We start from the raw sequence: 26,311 nt of genomic DNA, 5'->3' as shown, positions 1-26,311 counted from the left end.
GCAGCGGTGCTCCTCTCAGCAGCCAAGGGCCTGGGAGACAGAAGAGGAGATGAGAGAGGCCAGCTCAGACTGCCCAGGGACCCTCCTGCAAAATTCAGAAGATTTGAGCCATCTGGCATTAGAGATTAACACACACCTCACTCACCTGATCTTTTCATGCTGTGCAGGAAAAAAAAAAAGAACAGGAATGACAAAGTCAAAAAATTCTAAGCAAGCACAGCTCTGAGGATTGTAAAACTGCACAAAGGTAGGAGGTGATGACTGCACTATTTCCCTGTGCTTTGAAAAAAAACCATTTTATTTTTCCACTGTAAACACTCGTGCTTCAAGTAAAATGCATAACACCATTCCAGGTATAAGAAAGCTTGAATGGCTCATATTGCATCCAGGGGTGATTTCCACAGAAAGCTTTGTGGCTAGCTCACTCGTAATCCACTGGAGACAGGTTCTATCCTCACGTTTCTCCGTAGCCCTGGAACGCTTTAAATACCACCCTGGTATGCTGGATTTGCCTAGCAGAAAGCCTGCAAGGCAATCCCATTCAATCTCACTAGCTGCCAAGAGGCTTTTGCATCTCGTAAACACCTCGGTCATGAGCCAGAACTCCAACCAACCTGAGGACAAAAAGAACCAAGGCCACTGAGAAAGCCTATTCTATTGCACCAGAGGGCATAGACTGCGGCCGCCAAACCTCCAGGCAAGGCCAGCCGAAGAGAACTAGGACACTTCATCTTATGGCGCATTGTATTCTATTATGTAAATGTCCTATAACCTTTCACAAAAAGAATGTATTATTACCAAATGCATTACAATTGCCCTTGGCCACCAAAGCCAGTCAGTTTTTCAGCGTCACTAAAGATGATTCATGGGAAACCGATAAAAACAAAACAAAATACTCATTTCTGCACAAACCACACAAAACTGCATTAAAAAAACAGGCAGGAAGCAATGTCTTTAACAGCATGAATTGAGAGTTCCCAAACCTTCTGTCCCTTTAAGGAGCATTCAGCATAGCCCTTTCAAAAACGCAATCAGGCCGAAATGGTTTCAACAAGTGTACGCTGCTGAATTGCATCATTAGCGGTAATATTTTTCCTTCGCATATCTTAAGTATAGTGCGATCTGTCTCTCAAACACTCCAGCTGCTTTCTGATCCTCTCTTAGATGCGTGCTCCTTTTTGAAATGAAACCGTGCTCTTCATTTGTAAATATCAAAAAAAGGTATATATATTCAGTATTACGAGCTTTTGTAATGCGTTTGCTTAATGAATATTGATGTTTATGAAAGTAACAGAGGAACAACATTTTTCAGATTGAGACACAGTAAGGGAAGGTGCTGGGCAAGAGTCTTCTCTTCACCCCCTGCCTAAGTCATTTTAAATTGCTAACTATCACCATTATAATGCAACCAGACTAATTGTGCTATTTTAGGAATTGTATTATATTTGTATATTATTGCACTGCATTTTAATTCTGCTTTAAGCCATTCTAGGCAATCGGTAGGGACTGAAAGAGCAGGGTAAAAAATGTAAACAGAAATAGAAAATAGTTTTGCTCTGCAGCAAAAACTGTCGGGCTTGCCAATGACAATTATTCAAGGGGAAAACACTGAGATGAAACTTTAACAATTGAGGAGGCATCTGGCTGGCACTTACCACCTTTGCCATCCTGACCGTGTGAACTGCTGCTCCCTGCCTGGCTTCTCCTTCTACAACCTGGCAGGGGAGAGGAGGGGCTATTCCCTGTCGGACCCGGTGGCTCATGACGTCATTTTTGGCCTCTGGGACTTTAAATCTAACAACCCTTCCATTTGCAAGCCATGAGTGAGCCTACTAATTTTTTGGAAGGACTGCATTGCAAATTTGGTATATGTCATGTGCTTTTCATTACCTGGTCTCTTTTTTTCTTCTTTTCCTTGAAGGTTTTTGCCATTCATGTCTACTATTCTAGTAATATCTGGTAGAAACGTATGGGGATTGGGGTATTCGAGCGTCACATTTTGCAGCTAGGTCTTACTTCAATCTCATTCCTGTGCCCTCTTCAGGTTCTGTTGTGGCTCACTCCTCACAATCGCTCTCCTAAGGATTGTTAAATGTTCTCGCAATGAATTCAAAGTGCGTTCACATTAAAGATCTGACTGAAACTCGAAGGTTACATATGGTTTGTTTGACAGAGACATGGCTCAAAAGAGATAACCTGTATTGTTTGAACCAGGTCTGCCCTAAGGGGTTTTCTTATTTTTATAAATGTAGGAGAGGACGACAAGGGGGTGTTATTTTACAGAATGTTCTGCGGTTAAGAGAATAATTGCTGAGACTGTGTCGTTACGATGATGCTCTCTTCCTTTAGTCCCATTTATCCCATAAATTGGCTTTTCTTTTGATTTAGAATCCCCCAGACTCTATTTATTTATTTATTTATTTAAAGGTTTTTATATACCGATAGCCGTTTGCACATCGTATCGGTTTACAGAAAACTAAAACTTTTTGACAGTGTCATTAAACAGAATTTTTTGGCACTGCCATTACACAGAACAGTAACTTTGCATACAATAGAAAAACATCAGCAAACAGAAACTGGGTAACTATTTACAGGGAACGATGGTTCCTAAATTGGGAGCAGATGAAGGAAAAATTAACAAGCGTACATTGTGAAGGTAATACATGTAATGTGAAGGTAATACATGTAAAGCACTGTAAATATATAATGAAATAAACGGGGAGAAGGGAGTTGAGAGAAAAGTCAGCAGAAGCACATTGTAAATGGTGATACAAGGAATGCATTATACACCGCTAGGGGGGACATCAGGAGGATGGTTGTTGAGGGAGGGGTAGGCCTGTAAGAATAGTCAGGTTTTTAGCTTTTTTTTAAATTTGGGAGTAGATGTTTCAGTGTGCAAGTCTGGGGGCATAGAGTTCCACAGGGTGGGGCCGGCCAGGGAGAAGGCTCTGTTCATTGTGGACTCTATATTGGCATCATTGCCTGAAACATAAGAAATTGCCATGCTGGGTCAGACCAAGGGTCCATCAAGCCCAGCATCCTGTTTCCAACAGAGGCCAAACCAGATCACAAGAACCTGGCAATTACCCAAATACTAAGAAGATCCCATGCTACTGATGCAATTAATAGCAGTGGCTATTCCCTAAGTAAACTTGATTAATAGCAGTTAATGGACTTCTCCTCCAAGGGCTTATCCAAACCTTTTTTGAATCCAGCTACACTAACTCCCACTAACCACGGAAAGTTCGGCACTATGTCTATTCAGTTTCAAAATCTTATAATTTTAGGAGATTTTAATGTTCTATTTGATACACTGGATCAACTGACAGCCAATTTTATTCGTTATCCTGTGAATTAGGCCTTCATCAGTGGGTTTCCTACCCATGAGGCAGGGCAGGTCATACTTTGGACCTCATTTTCTCAACTAAGACTAATCTTTTAGTCCCTGGTTCCATCTCAACTTTTCCTTGGACGGACCATTTATTAGTTACTTTTCTTCTAAATCACGAGTTTCCAATAATTTTATCACTTAGTCAAGAGATTTAAAAACCTAAATATCGATTTACTAGCTAGTGAATTAGGACTCCATTCCTGAAGAGTTTGAAACAGTGTCTCCTTTCTTACTTGGAATGGTGTCCTAGCTAATGCAACTGACAAAGTTGCCCCAGCGTATAATCATAAATTCAATAATCATTTCTGTAAATCCTTGGTACCATCAAGGTCTCAAAGAGGCAAGTACGCCATTATGAATGTTATGGCATAAAGAGAAATCAAGAGTGCAAAAAGCATTGATGCAAGGCCAAATAGGCATTATTAACTCAAGTTACTATCTGCTAAGAAGAAATTTCTTTTACATAAGTTTTGGACAGCTGAGTCTCACCCTTAGCAACTGTTTAAAACTATTGTTGTATTATCTAGTCTACCAGGGCTGCTGCCATCTGATCATGTGGGCTGTTCTGCAAGTTCTTTTGCTTTAAACAAGGTTAACTCTATTTGTAATACTTTTACTGTTAGTTCTATCAGTAATGATTTATCTTAATCTTCGATCTCTGAACTCTCCTCAGTTTTTTTCATTTAACTTGACCGCTGTCGGTATTGGTCTTTTATTGAACTCACTGCATCTTACGACCTCCAAAATGGACCTAATGCCATCTAAACAATTGAAAAATCCAGCCCTTGCCCTCTCAAGCCCTATTTCATCTATTGTTCACTGTCTTCTGGAATTTTCCCTAATTGAAAATTGCCAGAGTTCATCCCTTCCTTAAAAAAGAATCTTGGATCCTAATGGCTTGTCAAATTGCAGACCTGTTTCAAATTTAATTCTGCTGTCTAAACTCATTGAGAATGTGGTCTTTGACCAACTGACTGACTTCGTTAGTAAAACGAATGTCTTGCATCCATCTCAATTTGGTTTTCGCGGGACTCAGCACAGAAACTGCACTATTGGCTATAGACAATGATATTAGATTTAATTTAGATTCTGGGAAGGTTGTGCTGATTTTTTTTTTTTTTTTTAAGACATGAGTGCAGCCTTCGATACCTTTAATCACTCCTTACTTACTGATCCATCTTAAAAAAATTGGTCTTGATGGTGTAGCCCTGAATTGGCTCACTTCCTTCTCTTAGCAAGGTCTTTTCAAGTAGAATGAAACCAGCAGGTTTCTGATTTAGGCCTGGATTTATCAATGCAGTAAATATTGCATGCGATAGGAAAAGGGGTGTGTTTTATGGTAATAGCCTGTTTATCGCAAAGTGTGCTATCTTAGTGCTTTGCATAGGTATTACTGCAGACTGTGATAACGTTTAGAGAGAGACTAACCATAATGCCCTAACACTAGTTAGGTATTTATACCTCTATATGAGGCCCACCTAATACCTCGAGGTGACCTTCGTAGTGAGGAAGCTCACACAAAGATGAGATTTGTACAATGTTCTCTCAACCTAGCTTGATGGACTCTTTTCCTGGGTAACATCAAGCTAGGTTAATTGGGCAAATTGTGAAGCCAGCCCACTTGGCCAGAAATCACGCCCCAAACTCCTCCCCTTTTCCAAATTTGCATCGCACTATGCGTTATGGTGCTTTCGCATACTTTAAAAGGTGTTTTTTGAACGTGAAAATGCCATAAAGCAATTTGATAAATGACCTCCTTAGTCATGGGGGAATTCTGCGCTACTGTGGAGTGCAGAATTTGCACAGAATTGCCCCCTGTGCAGAATTTTGCAATTCTGTGCAGAAAATAGCAGAGAAGACCCCGGCATTCCGCGAAGGGTTGCGCTCCATTCGCGGTGAAGAAGGAAGGCCCCTATGTGCTGCGAACGGAGTGTGCTCCGCTCACAGCGAAGATGGAAAGCCCTGCTGAGAGAGAATGTGTGTGTGTGTGTGTGTGTGTGTGAGTGAGAGAGAGAGGAGAGGGGGAGGGTGAGAGAGAGCAGGAGGGTGTGAGAGAGCATGGGAGGTAAGAGAGGGAATATGCTTGAGTGTGGGTTTCAGAGAGATGGAGCCTATATGAGGGGAGGGGTGTGGGGGAGGTGAGAGAGAGCATGGGAGGTAAGAGAGGGAATATGCTTGAGTATGAGTTTCAGAGAGAGGGAGCCTATATGAGGAGATTGTGAAGGAGTGTGTTTGTGTGTGAGAGATTGGGAGCTCATGTGCATGAAAAAGGGATTGTGTGTATGTGAGGGTGCTAGCTTATGTGAAGGGATTGTGTATGTGTGAGACAGAGCCTGTGTGAAAGGCTGCGTGAGAGAGCGAGACATAGGTAGCCTGTGTGAGGATGTATGTGTGAGAGAGAAAGGGAGCTTGTGTGGGTGTGTATGCAAGAGAGCGGGCCCTATACGAGGGGATGTGTGTGTGCGAGAGAGTGAGGGAGCATGTATGAGGGTGTGTGTATGTGTATTAGAGAGAGCGGGAGCATGTGTGTGAGAGAGGGAGGGACAAAGGGAGCCTGTGTGAGGGGCAGTACTGAGAATGGGGTCAAACTCCGGGACTGGCAACAGAGTGGAAGGGGTTGAGCCTAGAGGTGGAGGGGAGAAATACTGGCAGGTGGAGGTGTTGGGGCTTGAGAGGGCAAAGTAGCCAGGGGAGTAGGGAGAGCGAGTGGAAGGGACTCTCTTATAGTGAATTTCTAGGGAAATTCTGCTCAAAATATTTAAAATTCTGCATCTCTAAGTAATAACTGTTTTCTGTAATAATTTAAAATGTAATTTCTTAAAGACTGTCATGTAAATTGTGTTATTTTGACCAACATAAAGTTTGCAGAATGTTACGTTTTTGTGCGCAGAATTTTACATTTTTTTGCGCAGAATTACCCCAGGAGTATTTCATTTATTTACCTTCTGGCATTCCACAAGGCTCAATATTATCTCCCTTGTTATTCAATATATTTCTTTCACCATTATACAGGATTGTGGCTTTCGTCCTTCTTTTTACGTGGACAATACTCAGGTTATAGCCTTTGTGAGTTCTAAATCTGTCCTGGATTTATCCAGATGTAATCAGTCTTGATCATGTAACCGTATGGGTACAGGATCATAAGTTACAAATTAACCATTCAAAATCCAAGGTTGTGTGGTTCAGTTCCAGATCTTCTACTCCATCAGATACTCCAACTATTTGTGGTACTATTATTCCTTTGAAATCCTTTTTTTTTTTTGGCTTTGAGGATACAGCTGGATTCTGGCCTTCCTGTGAGATCATATATTTCTTTCATAGTTCAAAATCTTTTTTTTTTTTTTTTTATTTGAGATATATTCATCAGTTATGCCCTCTGTTAAACTCTTATGATTTAAAATTATTAACTCATACATTTATTTCCAACTTACATTATTGTGATTCATGGCTTCTAGGAATGCCACATTTCTAATTGGAAAGCCTCCACATTCTTCAGAGCAATTTTTGGTCTTCGTTAATGTGATCGCATTTCTCCTGTTTTACATCTACATTGGCTAACCATTTCTTTCCATACTAAATTTTAAATTTTATGTTTATCTTTTCATGCTTTTCATTCTGGTTCCCCACTCTGTTTATCTAAACTGTTGATTCCTTACTCTCCTCATTGAATTCTTTGCTCCTCACAGTCCTCCACATTCAGTTATCCATCTGGATATCTGGAGTCCTCTTTTAGCTTTCGGCCCCAGTTTTACAGAACTCCTTCCTTCTGGATAATCGAATGGAACCTGACTATTTAAAATTTAGGAAGGCAATACAAATCTGTTTGGTTTTTTTTTTAACAAGGCATATCATAATATGATTTCACATGATAGGATTTGCCAGGTATATTATATTATTTTATTATATATCAATTAAAGTTGTATAGTTTAGTTATCTCAGGTTATAGCAGGTTTCTCTCGACTACAATTGGCACTTACCTTATTTAGATTTTTGTTGCCAGTGTTGTTTATACTCCAGTATATTTTACTTGTTTTAGTTTGTTGGAGCAAATGTTTTTATGTTCTTTTTCGACTGTTTTATGTTTTATACTATTGCCTGGATAATACGTTTTACGGGTGGGATTTAAAAGTTTAATAAATGAAAACGGAATGATGGCAGGCTGGGTGTGTGGGGGCATGCTAGGTCTGCACTCCTACTCTCTGCAGCTCCTCCCTTCTCCTATGCTTCCTGACTACAAAGGAAGAGCATGCGGTCGAGAGGAAAAAGAACATGTGCCCACCGTGTCACTACTTCGCTGACCTGGCACTATTTTGCCCTTACTATTGCGTTAGGAAATTGAAGGCAAGGAGGAGGGGGAAAGAGAGAAGAACATGAAAAGAAAGGGGGTGATATGGGAGAAGCTATGGGAAAGGAGGAAAGAAAAAGAGAAGTAAATGAAGGGTGAGATGAAGAGGACCCAAGGTGTAGGGCTGGTGAAAAGGTATTAGACGCCTTAGATAAACCTTCCCTCTTGCTTCATCTCCCTTACACATCCTGTCAGCAGCAGCAGCTCCGACAGCACCCCCTCTGCATCCACTTCTCATCCTGTGTCCTGTATCCCCCCCTCCTTTTGCTCCCTGTTCACATTGCCCAACATCCCTTCTCTCTATTCCCCTTGTCCAGTAACTTTCTTCTTCTCCCCGTCATCCTCCGATATCCCCTCCACTCCCTGCTCAGCAAGCCAGCATCACTCCAATCTCTTTGAACCACTATTTGCAAAGCCCAGCATGCTCCCTCCCTCTCTGAGAATGAGCAAGAGATGAAGAGGAACCTAAAGGCCCATAATGAGATACAGAAAAGCCAAGCAGGAAGAAATAATAGAAAAGTGCCTGAGGGAGAAGAGAGGGAAACACAGAGAGAACCTGATTGGGAAGGGGATGTGGGAGACGGAGAAGTGGGAGGGGTTAGATAGAGAGGAACCTGGTGAGGTGAGAGAGGGCACAGATGGAGAAGAGCCCAAGGGAAAGGAGGAAAGGAAGAGGGAGCAAGAGAGAGAGATATATATACAAAGATGAAGTGAAGCCTGCCAGAGGAGGAAGAGATTGAGGAGGAGAGAGAAGAGAAATGTTATGGTGGATTTAGGCAGATATGGGAGATGGTAAGTGAAGAGGAACCTGTTAGTAGGAGGGGAGAAGAAGATGGAGAGAAATGTGAAATGAGCAGAAGAGAGGGAGAAAAAGACTAAAAGGGAAGAAGAGTAAGGGGAAAGGAGATGAGGATGCAGCACATCATGTGCAGCCCCGGATTAAAATCCCAGATCTGCCCCTGTCTATCAGGTACGGAATTCAATTGACTTTTTCTATGTATGGCCACGCTGAAAAACAGGCAATTACATGGCTTGCTCTTGCTAATGCAGGACGTAGGACAATATCTTAAAAAGCAGGACACCTAGTCACTCTATAACACCCCTTTGTAACGAAACCACTGGGGCTCCATTCAAAATACAAGCATACTTGAGATAACCACACTGGGCTGCACATTTTGGTAAAATCGAAAATGAATAAAAGTATCTTGCAATTTTGGTACTTCCTTTAAATATATATATATATATATATATATCTGTATGCAATACCATGTTATCTTCAACTGCATCTGCTACATTATTAAACTATACGACATGTCAAAAATTCTGCATTTTAAATGCAAACAGAACCTTTATTAATTTTTTGAAAAATAAAAAGCTACAAGAAACAAAATATTTTCTATTTCTTTGAAATCAGTAAAAATCAGCTCTTCCTTACACTGTAACAAAAATAAAGATGTAAGGGTAATATTTTGTATTACATGAGGTGAAGTAAACAAAAAGCCCAAGTAATTGTACATGGCAGTAGCGAATGGACGCCATTTTTAGCAAACTTTGCATAATTAACAAAAGTGCAAAGCTCCAGTGTAGCTGCTAGAGACAAATAGGATATTCTTTGAAGCTTGCAATATCTTAATAGAACAAAATATTTTTATGTCACAGAAAAAGGAAGGATGAATAATGTATCCATTATAAAATAGCCATATATAAAAGCAAAGGATTTTTAATGCACACACGGTGATGCCCTTATTTTCCTTGGACTGATATAAGAATCAGAAGAGGGAGGACCTCTGTGGTCTTAAAAATGTCATCCTCATTGGATAACATTTGCCTAGATCCACTAAAAGATATAAGAGTTTGCAAAGAATTCACTGTTTCAATGTAATTCACAACTACTTATCGGCCACAAAACCAAACCTTTTCAAGCTGGCATGCTGAATGCCATGTTGGGAAGATAAATCTGACAAGATAGGCCCCTGTCACCAGGGCCCAGTGACACCACTCTGTCTGGTCTTCCTACATAATGTCTACTGTTTCAAGAGCTACCGTTTGGGCTAGAAATGATTTTTTTTTTTGGATGTGATGAAAGAAATGTAACATGCATCAGTCACAGTTGCAATGTTTTCCCAATAAATCAGGATTCTGCACGCTCAAGGGGGCACAAGTGACCGGATCCCAGCGGGCTGCGGGACAGGAAAAAGTGAAACATGCTGAACTGCTGTTCATTCCACACAAGCACCAATGGGGCCTGCTTAAGCAGGCTCTGGTTTTAGACATTTCTTTAATTCTCGCCTTCTTTCTGGGAAAAAAAAAACTTTCATCACGTTCAGAATCCTAATATTTTAACCCACAAAACTAGAACAGTAGGAAGAAAAACAGCTAAGGAATATTTGTGGAGGGGCATGTGGGGGCGAGTGTGTGAAGACAGAGAACAAAAGCTGCAAAATATCATTTGATTCCCCATTACAAACAGCAGCAATATCATTTAAGCATCACAAAGCTCTGTGTTAACTTACACATTCATGCACCTAGCTCACATAAGCCTGAACAGTTGCATCTCTCCATAAATCAATCTATTGTGTGCCTCCATAATACAGAGGCAGATTTACAGCCTTTTACTGCCTTTTCTCACAGTCAAAAAAAAAAAAAAAGAGAGAGATGCCCATTTCAGTAATAGAACTGCTCTCTTCCTGAGGCTGTTTGGGATGGGGGAGGGGGGAGCCTTCAACATCTGCTCCCTCTAGATTAAATGACACCTTCAGTTTCCACATCCAGATTTCTCAAAAGTTAGGGGAAGCAAACCGATAAGAGAAATCCGAGGCACTCCAAGTGCTTAGCAAAAAAAAAAAAAAAAAAAGGCATTCAATAAGACAATAGGTTTCAACGTCTCCAAACCAGAATCCTTTAAAAGACAGGGGGCACTCAGAGCAAATACCTGCAAGACCAGCTTTGGGGAGAATTTGTGGCGCGGCCATTAACGGCTTTAGTTGGAGATAACACAGCGACGGTGGCCAGCACCAGCACAAACGCTTCAGATTACAAGATCTTGTAAACCATCGCGGGCACCAGCCCAGCTTCAGAAAAGGAGCTGCAGCATAAAAGCTTTTCCCTTAGCCTGACAAAGCTTTCTCTGCCACGGCAACAAAATCTTCCAAAAAAAAAAAAGCACATTTCTTTCTCTGCTGCTTCCTTTACTTGTTTCCTGCTTGTCTTTCGAAACAAAAAAGATCTGCTGGTTCGGATTCCGCTATTCTGGCTGCACTGGAGGCGGCCCAGCAGGGTTGTTAACCACCCCCGTTGAATACACTAACATAAAAAAAAATATTCAGAACTGTACTGCAGGTAAATCCCATTGAAAACATCAATACACTTTTATAGACACTGCCCTGAGTTCCTGAATGTTACTGAAAGATAAGCACAAAAATGAAAGGGGCGAAGACCACACATACCTCACACATCTTTTTAAAATACTTTAACCACCATCACTGACAGATAAAAGCAACAGTAATAAACCAAGCACAATTGCAAATCTGGAATATTAGCCTGTAGAACCTAAAAGCGATGGAATCAGTATGGGCTTGTGAATATTATGAGGAAATTCATATTTACATATTTTAAATAGCAGTACAATGCAAAATATGTTTTCTGTTTGTAAGCATGGATTACAATCTAGTGGGTGACATTTTTGAACTAGAGGCTATCTTTTGTCACTTAAGCAAGTCTTTGTGACAGTTTTACAGGCTGTTATCCCAAGGACTTTGCTATTTATGGCCATTATTCTCTGGGGGTTTCTGCTTCCATTCCTTGGTTACTAATTACCAAATAGATTTTTTATGGGTCTGAAATTAGTTGAAAGAATGCCCTTCAAGTAACGGAAGCTCAGGACAGTGCTGGCAAAGGGCTTTATGTCCGTTCCCTGTTTTTGCTCATTTTCTCTTCCTGAAGACCATCTAATGAGGGTTTGAATTCAAATTCTTCAGGTTAGGTGAATTATTAGTCAAAAGACGCAAGAGGTCCAGAGCTAATAAACCCCCGCAGAAAACTAGCAAACCTGCACAAACCGTACCCCCAACCCCCACAATGCTGCAAGAATCAAAGGCTGAAGAAACCCATAGACAAGCTTCAGTGTACCAGTGCTGAAAAAGCCAAATCTATCCCATGAAAAAGGGAACACTGGGTGATCAATAACTAGTTTTTAATCCAATAGAATAACAGTGCTCAGAAGACGAAGCATACACAGTCATCACTCCCCCACGCCAAACCCCCCCCCAAAAAAACCCCACACACTACAACAAGCAGAGATGCTGAAAAGCACCCAAAGCACTGGAAATCCCTTAAGAATTCACTCACAGACAGACAAAGGTAACAAAGGCATGTCTAAATTAATTACAACCTACGTCGGCATTTCGAACCATCCCATTCATAAAAACTGGGCCAGGCATCTACAACCACCCAACGGAATGAATGACAGCAGCACAACGCCCCAGGAACAACCTGCCCAAATGCTACAGAAAATAAAACTCTGTAGGCAAAGACCTGACCAAACAGCACTGCAGAGCTTTTGTTCAAATCCTTAAATTACCCTTTGAGGACAAAAGTCCCACAGCACTTTTTGCATTAGGCTTTGCTTGCACAAGTTGTATATGGAAATTTTACTTTTCTAGAAATTTGCAGGTTTGGGCAAAAGACAAGTGATTTCAGAACTGGGCAAAGAAACGAATTTGCATGTCTTTCTGCACTTTTTCAAACTCATAACCCTATATCCAGCCCTAAATCATTTAAGAGAGCCTGAAAATGATAGCAAATTCAAGTCTGGCTATGCTGTTAGAAGAGCAACACAAACTGGCCAAGCAAAGCAGTGGCTCTGCACAGACTCTTCTGAGATTCCAGATGAAACTGCATCGAACCTAAGGGCATTTTTGGTAGAAAACAATCACTTCCCGCTGTACCAAAACTCTTTCCCTTTTGATACTACACCTGTCAAAGATTTGTCATGATGGTCAAATATACACATACATGTGAGGGTAAATTTTAAACAGGTATTATCATTGCATCTTATATAGTAAACAATATACCCGTATCACGCTTTTACAACAATTTTATTACTCAATTTTTTAAAACCACCAAACAGAAAAACATAATTTATATAACTTATACAGTTACATGATATGATAAGTTTGTTAATGTGATATTGTTTGGTATGAGTGTGTGAATGAATGGTTGAGATGTACTGTATAAGTTATATAAATTATGTTTTTCTGTTTGGTTGTTTTAAAAAATTGAGTAATAAAATTGTTGTAAAAACGAGATACGGGTAGATTGTTTGATATAAAAGATTTGTCATGACAGTACCAATGTGCGTCTACTCCAGGATAAGACGCGGAATGTAACACTGAAAATCTCTCCCTAATATTTAGCTTTGCTCTGGATGTGTATCTACCCTTTCATAGAGCTAAACAACTGGCCATGTTGGGACAATTCAGAAAACAGAAGAGCAGTGTTGGCTTCTTCCTTCTAGGATACTGTTCATAAAGGAATTGAAGAAAACCACAACCAATGATATAATAGCTCACAATTCTCAGTTATTTTACGACTTTTTATGTACCTGTATAAGTTATTTATTGTTATTATGTTTCAATGTATTCCGCCCCCGAGGCGACAGTTTTAGTTCCTTGTAAACCGGTGTGATATGTACATTATACAGGAACATCGGTATATAATAAATAAATAAATAAATAAATACTACTACTTTTGCACCACACTTTTTTTTCTACAGGAAACGATGAATAACTTGAAATTAGAGATAGACCCATCCAACTTGTGTTTATCCAGGATAGAAAATCATAATCTCGCGGTGAATCAGAAATGTCCTCTGCTTTGCAATCTCACTGGTGTCCTTTACATCCAGGTAATTTTGTTGAAAATGTATGCAAATTTCAAGATGAAACAAGGAGCAGACAAGAGAGGAGGAAGGAAGAGAGAAGACAACTGGCATTATAATATCTACAGAGATTTCCAATATTAGATCATTCTTTAAACCACATTAAGGGCTTGTAAGCATTATGAGAGATGGGGATAATGCCATGTTCCATCCATCCTGTAATGCTTAGGGCTTCTCATCATGATCTAAAGCAGCGGTTCTTCACCGGTGAGTCGCGACTCTTCCTCCAGCCGGGCTATGAGCCAGGCGGAACGCAGCAGGAGAGCTGGGGGGTCAGTGGCACCTGCACGGTCTCTTCTTCCCACTCCTGCTGCCCCCCGGAAGAGGACGTGGACTGCAGTGGCCGCAAGCGCGGGAAGAACACAGTAACTCAGTAACGACAGCAGTAAAAAGACCAAAGGGTCCATCCAGTCTGCCCAGCAAAGCTTCCCAGGGCAGTAAATGCTGCTCCGTGCAGGATACTCCATGTTTATGTCATGAAGGAGACCCTGTTAGGTAAAGTCTCTGCCGAGCTGGCCCAAAGAAGAAGAAGAGCAGCAGCGTCGGCCCTGAGCAAAATGAGGAGCAACGTCAGCCCCTGCGGCCGATGGGACGCCTTTCTCTAGGTCGCGAGGACTGGAAGAGGAGGAGGCTGTTGCTGCCGCTAGTTCGGTGGGGAGTGAGTGAGCAAGAGAGTGAGTGTGTGTGTGAGACAGCATGTATGTTGAGTGTGATTAAGAACCTGATTGTGTGATTGACAGTATATATGTAAGTGTGATAGAACCTGTATGTGAAAGTGAGAACACGTGTATGTATGATTAAGAGCCTGTGTGTATGAGAGAGAGAAAGCATGTAGTTAACTGTGTGATTGAGAGCCTATGTAAGTGAGAGAGCAAGCATGCAGGTCCGGTGCTAGCTTTTTTTTGCTGCCATGTGAGAACAATTACTGTGCTGCCCCCCCCCCCCCCCCACCCCCAGCTCGCTCATTCATTCTCTGTCCCGGGCCTAGTAAAAAAACAAAAACCAAAACTGCCCATCTCCCTTCAGTGATACAAACTTTAAAAATTGACACCATCCCCCCGAACTCATGGATGCCCTATGCGAACTTTATAGCCTTGCACAACGTCCCCTGCCTCATTGCACACACAGTTAAGAGTTATGCATTTATATTTTACATGAAAATTATTAAAGTACAATATTCTGAGGTGAAAATATCATTTACATTATATTTACATGCACTGCCGGGGTGCCAACCAGAAATCCCTGCAAAAAAGACACTTGGAACCCCTATGGTATTAGGCCTATTGTGCTGTGCGCGTTGTGTGTGGGCTTGACCCTCCAAAAGCCCTAAAGCACTAATACACTTCCTATTAGAAAAATGCTCACCTCAGTCATACAGATGCTCACCAAAACAGAAAAAAGCAACTATAAAGTAGAAATACAAATGCGCAGTCAAAAAGTGTATTGGAAACCACAAGAAGCCAGACACTCTATGCAGTGCAACAATGAAAAAACCCCATCACCATTCTTCAAACATCAAACAATTAAATCAAGAAATAAAATAAATACATCATAATACTGAAATACTAACATTTCAAAAAAAGCTGATAAATAAAAGATCAAAAAATTTAAAACTCATATATGTTTTTTAAAATGTCTCAACACCAATAAAATATTTCAAAACAGTAGACACATCAAATAACACCTGAAAAATAAAACTAAAAAGAATTTTAAAAATTCACACTCTCCATAACTGGGAACTTTGATTTCCAGTCACCCTGAAACTGTCGTGGATTAGTGGAAATGGGATGCACAAACTTTCTCTTCTCTTTTTTATGTACACACACACACAAGTTCATACACACATTTGCTACCTTTCTGACAAACCCACAGGTATCTCCAGCTCTTCTTTGGTTGGGATCTACCAGCAGCACCCATTCTCTCTCTCACACACACACACACCCCAGATAAGCGCCCATTTACACCCACATAGCCCTGGCAGGCTCCCATTCACATCCATCCAAATCCTAGGCATGCTCCCATTCTCACTCACACAAACACACACATACACACATACTTCCTGCCCATCCCAGGAAGGCTCCCATGCATGCATGTACACATACATACACATGCTCACCCCCACCCATCCCAGGCAGGCTCCCATCCACACAGGCACCCACCCCAGCCAGGCTCCCTTTCACACACCCATCCCAGGCAACCTCCCATTCTTCGCCACATGGCGGATTGGGACCCGCCGCATGGCCCTGTGCTCCTCCTCTTTTTCGCTGCATGGCGGATTGGGAACTGCCGCACAGCCTGTGCTTCTCCTTTTCTTCACCATGCAGCGGATTGGGAACCGCCACGTAGCCCTATGGTTCTTTCTTTTCTTCGACGTGTTGCTGTGCATCCTTAAGGCTCCTCTACTTCTTTGCTGTATGGCGGATTGGGAACCACCCCATGGTCCTATGGCTCCTCATCATCGCCATGCGACGGGTTGGGAACCGCTGGACAGTAGCACCAGCAGCTCACTCGGTCTCCACCTCAAGCCGCCGTCCCCTCCAGGCCGCTGCTTTGCACAATGGGTTACACTGGCCCTGCAAGCATGTATGTAATTGTGTGATTTGGAGCCTACGTAAGTGAGAGAGCAAGCATGTGTGTAATTCTGTGATTGAGAACCTATGTAAGTGAGAGAGAGAGAGAGAGACCATGTGTGTGACTGAGAGGAAGGAGAAATTTGAAAACAACCCCCCTCCCCCCGCCCTCCTAATTCACAACAATTTATGAACATTTCCAGGTATGAAGAACAGAACATTTTTTAATCATTAATTTTAATAACTGGGACTTTGTGTCTGCTTTGAAATATTTTATTGGGGTTTCTATAAATTTTTTATGTGAGATTTTAATTATTGGATAATCCATTCATCAGCTGTTTTGAAATAATCTGTTCTTTTTATTAGTATGGTTTCACTGCTATTGATTTTATATTTATTGCTTTATTTTATGAGGACTGGTGATGTTTCTCTTTTTCCTTTGTTGCACTGAATACAGAGATTGTGGCTTGTTGCGGTTTCCAGTTCAGTTTTTGTCTGCATGTTTCTATTTATGCTTTATGGTCTCTTTATTCTTTGTTAGGTGAGGGTCTGGCATATGTGATAGAGGTGAGGTTTTCTGCTGCACGTAGTTTCTGTGTAGGGCTCTATAGCAGCCTGGCTTGTTCCATTTCCCTAATAGAAGTATTGGAGTTTTAAGGCCTGGTGTAATATTTTCAGTGTTGCCTTAGGTGAGGTGGTTACTGTTTGAGTGCTGGAAGTTGGTGCTGTTCTGGTATGGGAGGTTTACTATTTATATAATTTATGTTCAGAGAGAGTGCTCTTATTTTTCCCTTGTGTCATTTTTAACAATAAAAGTAATACAGGGCCTTTTTTTTATTTTATTTTTTTTATTTCTGCCATACATTGTAATGAGTAGTGTGTCATGTATGTGAGAACCATCTGAAAGGTGTGCAGACTGAAAAAAAGTTGAGAACTGCTGATCTAAAGACCGGTCTAATCATAATGATTTTGCACTGTTTGTTTTTTTTTAGTTTGAGAGTAGACTATCCAATAATGAGGAAATATCTATAAGTACACTCTGATTTATACAGCATGTAACTTTTTTTTTTTTTTTAAAGAAGATATATTCATCAAGTTATATTTCAACCTGACCTAAAATGATAAACTCTGCAAAACACACAACCAAAAGTTCAGAAGGAATACTTCTTACGCACAAGCAATTGAAGGATGCACAGCACAGCAAAGAACTTTTGCTTGGAAAAAGAAGGAGCCTTGCAGAACATTCCAAAGAACAATGCTGCAGCAAACTGACTGGAAACATTCTTTCAATGAGAGCCAGAAAAGAATATTTGTATAATTCATTTCTAATAGGCTTTTAACAGATATTTCATTCTTCTGGTATAGTGTTGCCAATTTTACTACATGATGGAATAAATTCCAGGTAGAGAAGGTTAGCAATCAATTTTGTCATTTTATTGTTTCTGATTGTACACACTTTAGAGAGACATTTCCTTTTTTTTTTTTTTTTAACTCTTTATTTAGAAATGTTATAAGGCACATACAGGAAAAAGAAAACATGTTACCATGAATAACTGCAGTACAGTTTTACACAGAAGAAAAACCTCTTCATAATACAACCCTCCCCCCCCCCCCCCCCATTGTATAGAAATCTACAAAGACCGGATTGTCAAATATACCATTGTATACATAAAGAGACTTCTAATTATCTCTCAAATACTCCTAAGGGCCCAAAATATATACTTATTTAACGTGTTCATTTTTTAAATCAAAACGTAATAATTTAATATCAGCAATATCTCTGACTTGCTTTTTCCAGTGGGAGACAGTAGGACAGGTCTTCCAAAAGGTAGCGATGGTGAATCGCACTGCAAGAAGCAACTGCTCCACTAGTGCCCTGTGCTTAACTGGAGCTAAGGACCTGTTCCAACATCCCAGGGGAGCGAACTGGAGTCACGTGTACAGGGAAGCCCAATATATCAGCTGTCTCTTGAGTAACTTGCGCCCAGAACTTACCAACAATGGGACAGAACCACCACATATGAATATAAGATCCTGTTGGGCCACACCCTCGCTAACATTGCTGTCCAGCCTCTGGGAAACACAGAGATAAAAAATAGTTCCGTTCAACAATTTAATCATTAACTCCTTCCGCTTGGCACATATGGAGATGTGATGACCAGAATTCCATATGTGCTTTCAGGTCTTACAGTCCAGCGAAAGGTTCAAGTCTGTATTCCAAGCATTAATTACGGACTGTGGCGTATAGATACCATATTCATATAGGCATCAGGGTCACTCAAAAAGGACTCCAGGCCCTCTAGTGGACATAACGGTTAGGACAGGTCAAACTTATCCCGCAATGCCTCCCTTAATTGAAGGTAATAAGCATGGGAGTGTAGGGAAAGATCATAGTCTTCACAAAGCAATTGAAAGGAAAGTAACCCTGTATCATCCCATAACTGTGTCATATATACAAGACCACTATCCCTCCATTCTTTGAATACAGGAGAGAAGGTATGACCAGAAATATTTTAATTTTCATATATAGGTGCAATCAGCAAGACATCTACCGCCGACCGACCCAATAATTTAAATACCTGTTATCAGATTAGCAGAGTCTGGGCCAGATTTTAAAAGGATTACGCGCATAAGTTATGCGCGTAACCCTCTTTAAAGGCCCCTGCGCGCGCCGAGCCTATTTTGCATAGGCTCGGTGGCGCGCGCAAGCCCCGGGATGCGCGTAAGTCCCGGGGCTTTGCAAAGGGGGCGTGTCGGGGGCGTCTCGGGTGGGCGGCGCAAATTTCGGGGCAGGGTGGGAGGCGTGTCGGGGGCATGACGCCGGCCCGGGGGCATGGTCGAGGCCTCCGGACCAGCCCCCGGGTTGAGTGATGGGGCGCCATCAGCCTGCTGGCGCACGCAGATTTACGCCTACCTCTGGCAGGCGTAAATCTGCCAACAAAGGTAGGGGGGGTTTAGATAGGGCCAGGGGGGTGGGTTAGGTAGGGGAAGGTGAGGGGAGGCGGAAGGAAAGTTCCCTCCGAGGCCGCTCCAATTTCGGAACAGCCTCAGAGGGAACAGGCAGCATGTGCCGGGCTCAGCGCGCGCAGGTTGTACAAATGTGCACCCCCTTGCACGCGCTGACCCCGGATTTTATAAAAGATACGCGCGGCTATGCGCGTATTTTATAAAATCCAGCGTACTTTTGTTCGCGCGCGCGTAAATTTATAAAATCTACCCCTCTGTGCGCAATTAGTGGGCTAGCTCTACAAACCCTCCTGCTATTAGGTAAGTCACACAAAATAAAGGGAAGAACCCCAATATTGACAGCCTCAGCTTGCACCTTCTCCAGCTAGAGCCAAGCTTCATCACTGCACAACATCCAAGCCTTCCAAAAATAAGTCTGGCTGCCCAATAGTTAAATCCTGAGACTGGGCAAAGCAAGGCCACCCTGCAACTTAGGCAACCAAAGCCCACCTGAGCCTGCTACCCTCCCCAAATAAATGTGGTTATACATTTATTCAGCTCAGCAAATACCGAGATTGGGATAGAACAGGTTACATGTTGAAATAAGTATAAAAGTTGAGGGAGCAAACTCATTTTAAGCAAACTAACTCTACCAGTCCAAGAAATGGATAAGTGATCCCAAGCTAGCAGTTTTTGCTTAATATGGGAAATAATGGGAGAAAATTCCTTGCAAAAATACTCAAATACTGAAATCCAGACAGAACCACCTTAAACTTTTTAAGCAAGTCCATAATCAATAGTTTTGAGTCCACCAAAAACAGTTCAGATTTGTCAAAATTTATCTTGTACACAGTCAGGGAGCCATACTGCATCAAAAGGGTAAGAAGGGCCTGTCCAGAGGTCTTGAGAGATGTCATGTATATTAGGACATCATCCACGTAGAGGGAAATTTTATGAGTTCTTCTCCGAAAAGTAAACCCAGAGATATCAGGACGTTGTCTAATTGCAATCACCAGAGGCTCAATGACCAGGTCAAAAAGCAAGGGGGATAAAGGGCAACCCTGCCGCATACCTCTAGTGATATCAAAGAAGGGGAAGAGTGCTCAGTTTATATTCAAATGTGATCTTGGTCCCTCGTACATAGCCTGTACCCAAGCAATAAAATGAGCCGGAATGCTGGCCGCATCTAAGACTGCAAATAAGAAGGACCAAGAGACACGGTCAAGCGCCTTTTCAGCGTCGAGTGAAATTATATCCCCAGCCATACCTCTTGAGTTAGCCAAATGAGGGAGGTTGAACAATCACCTAGCATTAGACATGGAGTGCATTCCTTTCACAAAACCAGTTTGATCAGGATGCACCAAATGCGGGCGTAAAATCTCAAGATGTAATTGCAACACTTTTGCGAAGATCTTAATATCGGAGTTAAGTAGGGAGTCTGGTCGATAAGAACCGCACTCCACGGCGTCCTTCCCTTCTTATGGAGGAGCATAATATTCACATCAGCCAAAGAACCCCAAGGAGTGGTCACTGTCCCTGGCAGAATTGAAAACCGGGATAAGAAAAGGGGAAACTTGAGCCAGGAACTTCTTGAAAAAGTCAATTGAAAACCCATCAAGGCCTGGCCATTTCCCACCCAGCAGGACTTTCATGGTGGCCTGGTTCTCAAGTAAAGGTATAGGCTCAGCCAACATTTCCTGTTGAGGTCCAGGCAAGGAAGGTAGACCCAGCACACAGGCCGATTCAGTACAGTGTGCTCCAAAGGTAGGCGTTAATTTCTGCTGGCACCGGGAAAGTGTACAGAAAAGCAGTAAAAACTGCTTTTCTGTACACCCTCCGACTTAATATCATGGTGATATTGTCGGAGGTCCCAAAAGTAAAAAATAACTAAAATTTTAAAAAAAAATTTAAAATCAGCCTGCGGCTTGAAACTGGACGCTCAATTTTGCCGGCGTCCGGTTTCCGAACCCGTGGCTGTCAGCGAGTTTGAGAACAGACGCCAGCAAAATTGAGCGTCGGCTGTCAAACTCACTGACAGCCACTGCTCCTGTCAAAAAAGAGGTGCTAGGGATGCGCTAGTGTCCCTAGCGCCTCTTTTTACCGTGGGCCCTAATTTGAATATTTTTTTTTATTGAATCGCACACACAAGAGAGTGGCCTGTGCATGTGCCGGGAGAGCGGGCACTCGCCCACTCTCCCACGACTTTTACTGTATCGGCCTGTCAGTTAGGAATTCCTGAATCTCAGAAAGACGATTACCCTCCGGTTCCCTGTATGTTGGAAAAATATTTCAAAAAACATTTTCAGTGTCCCTGGAACCAGTGATAATTTTCCCTGCACTCTGCCGAATTTGGGCAATATGCGATCTACACTCTCTTTTCTTGGTTACCCTGGCCTGGAAAGCTCCCAGTTCATCACCATGTTCGTAAAACCTAAGTTTAGTGTATTTTAAAATTTTTTCCAATCTTATAAATCTCCAACGACTGCAATTCCCTCCTATATTTTTCAAACATTTTAAGGATGTTAGCAGAGTCAGTTCGTTTATGATTTGCCTCCAGGTCTTTAATCTGTGCCAGCAGTAACTCCTCTTTCGAGAGACATTTCTGTATATAGTTTCTCTAATAATATTCACAATTTTTCTATTCTACCCAGCAACAGCATTCTTAGTTTAGGAATCCAATCAGCCCCCTCCACTGAGAGAGCCTTGTCAGTGGTAGAAGGTATAATAGGATGGTATACGTGTACAAGGTCTCTAGATGAAGTACTCACAGGATAAAGTAATTGATGCCCTCTTTCTTACCAAGCTCTGTGTACAGGAAGGGATCCAGAACCCATTCAGTACAGTCTCCCAAGGATAGAGCGGGAAAGCAGAGTTAAACCTGTACATTTAAGTAATTTTTGTGGATTCCTGATTAATATTTATTATAATTTAGAAATTAGCTAGCAACAAGTTTTATTAGGAAAAAATCCAACTACTAAATATAGCAATTAAACTGATACAGGTTTTTTTTAGATCTCTTCTGGAACTGTTTCTCACAAGAACAGTGCTTCTTTTTTTTTTTTTTTTTTTTAGATAAAAGTTTTTCAGCTTTTTTTTTTCCTAACAGAGGCCTACATTCATCATTTTGCTATAAATTTCGCATGAATAGCGCCCGCGATAAATAAAAAAAAGGGAACGTAGTTAGGGTAATTTTTGAATAACTGTACAATTGTATTTCAGCATGGTCTTGGGCATTTATCCATAAGGGAACTATTTGACAGATATATAACCATTTGGGAATGACCATCATTTTGAACAAATGTATTTTGCCTACTAGGGACAGCGGCAGCTGCTTCCATCCTGCTAAAGATTTGGACATACTTGATAGGAGGGGCTTGATGTTAATCGAATAAATAGAGCTCAGGTCCTTAGGGATTCTTATGCCCAAGTATTTCAATTTGAGCACTACCCATTTCAAGGAGAACCCCCCCCCCCCCCCCAGGCTGGCTGAACATTCCCACAGACATCCGTTCCTTCAGATTTGTCTTGATTTATTTTCAAGCCCGCAAAACGACCAAAATGGACCTGAAGATCCAAAATGATCTTTAACGATTCTATGGGTCTAGAAATAAAAATAAGGACATCGTCTGCAAAAGCTGCGACGTTAAATTATTGGGACTTGCAGCCGCACCCAGTTATTTCTGGATCAGATCTATTTTCTTCAATAATTGATCTATAGATAAGATGTACATCAGGGTGATAAGGGGCAACCTTGCCAGACCCCCCTTTGAATCTGAACAGTCTTAGATTGGCAATCATTGGCTATAACCAGGGAATGAGGGTTCTTGTACAGTAAAGCAATATAAGTGAGCATATTTCTCTAAAAAAACAAATCGATAAAGAAATGAGAATAAATGCGGCCAAGACACTCTGTCAATAGCTTTCTCAGAATCAAATCCAATGGCCAAAGCTGGCACACTTTGCTGCTGACAGACTGTCATGGCTGTAAGTTTAAGAATGTGTGTTCCAGCCATCTTCCCTTTAACAAAGCCCATTTGATTAGCCAAGATGAGAGGAGGAAGTATTGAGTTTATCCTGTCCACTAACACTTTAGCCAAAATGTTCAGGTCACAGTTCAGTAAAGAAATAGGCCAGTATGACGAGGGAGACAATGGGTCTTTTCCGAGTTTAGATAAAACTATTATATGACGCTTGCTAAAATCTGCTGGGAAAGAAATTACTACTTTATGCATCTTCCTAAAAATTAACTAAAGGACCAATTAGTTGCACTTTTAAAATTTTATAGAAGTTGTATGAGAAGCAATTGGGCCAGGGGATTTCCCTGTTTTGCTGGAATTAATAACATTAATGAGTCGTTTATTAATTAGTAATCTAACAGCCCAACTCTGGCAGAGCTTCGCTTATTTGAATGAGCTGCCTCAGGGGCTATAATATTTTAAAATAGAAAACATACATTAACATGAATAAATACATAAGTGACTGACATAAAAACATTAATTAAAATCATATCAACTTAAAAATATATATATACACACAATTATAATAAACACTGAATTCTAATATAAAATATAAAAAATGATAAACATTTCAGCACCCACTTTCAGCATATTTTAATTGCATCAGCCCCTTTGTGCATTAAAGACCAAGAGGTGGAGTATTTGTTTGAAAAATGGCTGAGAATAATAATTGGGACAATATAAATTACAGAAAGTGACTGCCCTCCCATTTAATTTACCCAGAACTATAACGAATCTTCCCTTTGGATCCTGGAAAACCTTGTGGGATATAACATTGGCAGTTTTACTGACAAGAATAGTCACTCCCGCTTTTCACCCTCTAGCAGCAGAAAACGTAGCATGATTAAACTCATTCCCTATTCAACTTTCTGCTTTCTTGTTTGGACAAATGGGTTTCTTGAATGAAGGCGATGGATGCCTTGCATCGTTTTAAATGTTGCAGGACTTTTTTTTTTTTTTCATTTAATGGGGGTTCCCAACCCATTAACATTCCTGGAAATCACCCTAGTTAAATCACCTTTAGAAGAAGGAACATACTAGGACAGAACAGTAGGCTCTAATGACAGAGTGTAGAGTCCCCAGCATAGCCCCACACATTAGCTCTCAAAATAGAAAAAAGTAAAGGAAGAGTTATAATCTGCAGACACAATGCCCCACTTAATGAAAAAAGCAAGAGAAAACAGGGAATTTCCCCCCAAAGAACATCCAAAAGCCTCCCTCAGCATCCTTGCCAATCCCTTCCCTTAACTAAGGTGCCCCCTACAAAACAGTGCCTACCTTTGAACACAGCCTGAGAAATCCATTCCCTTTTCCCCCTCAACCCCATTCTCTGAGTACAAGCATCCCCCCTGTACCCAACAGGGGAGTGGGAGGTCATGCTACTCATGTGCTCAGGTGCCACACCCCCATCTTGAACAAAACATTGTCTCACATAACAACAACAGCGGACAGCAGAATATATTGATTAATACATACGAAGCATAAAACAGTAACACAGGAACATTCCCAAACAGGACCTCCAGAACAGGGGTTCCCCAACTGTTCAAAAAAGTTGAGTTGACCTTCTGTGTAATAAAACACCTGGCTGGTGTTTACTTCAGCTCTGAGCAGCAACGGACACCAATCCATGCCCATATTGACATTGACAGATAAAAATTTTTTTATCCAGACCATCAAGTTCCTTGAGCTTAAGATATACCAACAAACTGCACCTCACAGGAACTAGTCTTTACTTTAAACAAAGAAAATAGACAGTCGGGTAGATTTTAAAAGGGTTACGCGCATAAGGTACGCGCGTAACCCTTTTAAAATGCCCCTGCGCGCACCGAGCCTATTTTGCATTGGCTCAGCGGCGTGCGCAAGCCCCGGGATGCGCGTAAGTCCCGGGGCTTCGCTAGGGGGGCGTGTCGGGGGCGTGTCAGGTGGGCGGCGCAACGTTTGGGGCATTCCGGGGGGGTGTCAAGGGGGCGTGGTGCCGGCCCGGGGCGTGGCCGAGGCCTTCGGAACAGCCCCCGGGTCAAGAGATGGCGTGCCAGCAGCCCACTGAGGCAGGCATAACTTTTACAACAAGGGTAAGGGGGGAGTTAGATAGGGCCGGGGGGGTGGGTTAGGTAGGGGAAGGGAGGGGAAGGTGCGGGGGGGGGGGGGGAGGGAACGGGCAGCGCACACAGGGCTTGGCGAGCGCAAGTTGCACAAATGTGCACCGCCTTGCGCGCGCCGACCCCAGATTATAAAATCCAGCGTACTGTTTTTTAAAATGTACCCCAGTGCGCGTAACAGACATCTAGGGCTCTGGATGACATGAAAAAGGGTCCAAAAAGCTGTCAAAAATGGGAATAAAAAGCTGGAGTAATTCGCCGGGTATGCCATGGAAGTTGATGAGAAAAAACAATATGTGTGGCCGCCAGATATGATGATAATCTGTTGTGTGTAGATCTGCCGTAAAACTATGCAAGCACCTCCCAACTATAACAAGCTGTCAGAATCTTATCAGTTGCCTCATCAGTTCCAAAAGGCTCCAATAGTGAGGGAAAGCCAGAAAAGATAAATCATATCCAATAACATATTTCCCCAGGAGAAGCAATAGTGCAATGCTGCTCGATAGCCTCAGTTTGGCTCAGCGACAAAAAGTTTCTGAGCCTCTTCAGCTGTCGAAACAACGTACACAGCCATCATGGCAGACCTTGAGCTTTGCGAGGAATTGGAGCACAAACCATATTTGTCTTTTAAATAGTGAGGGGCAAACTGGGGAAAAAACTTCTGCGCAGAGCCAAAACCCTTGCGGAGTAGTCTCTGAGAATTGTGAGTTAGCTCGGGGCACCTGCAATAGGCTTGAAGCACTATCTGTTTATGTGCAAAATTCAATACTTTGACGATCATGATTCTTGTGCGCTATTCTGAATCTTTCCTGTTTCCTAATGGCCACGCTGTGCCCTTTCTTTGCAGAAATGCGGTTTTAGTTCAGGGAGATCTAGAGCGTCCGGTAATCAGGCTCCCAAAAACCCGCCAAGATTCTTGTCCTCAATTGTTTCCAAAATCTCGAGAAACCGGATCTCCTCGACCTGTTCTCCAAATCATCCAGTTTCTTGACCTGTTCTGTAAAGG

General features: G+C 41.8%; 1 protein-coding gene across 2 annotated transcripts in view; it reads right to left on the bottom strand.

Moving 5' to 3' along the window:
- The window catches only part of MLLT3 (MLLT3 super elongation complex subunit), a 476,339-nt gene that overhangs the window by 40,808 nt on the left and 409,220 nt on the right, over positions 1–26,311 (bottom strand). The window lies entirely within an intron of this gene.

This window comes from Rhinatrema bivittatum, chromosome 1, assembly GCF_901001135.1.
Source record: "Rhinatrema bivittatum chromosome 1, aRhiBiv1.1, whole genome shotgun sequence".
Taxonomy (NCBI): domain Eukaryota; kingdom Metazoa; phylum Chordata; class Amphibia; order Gymnophiona; family Rhinatrematidae; genus Rhinatrema; species Rhinatrema bivittatum.
Note: the sequence above shows the minus strand (reverse complement) of the source record. Positions and strands in the feature narration are given on the sequence as shown.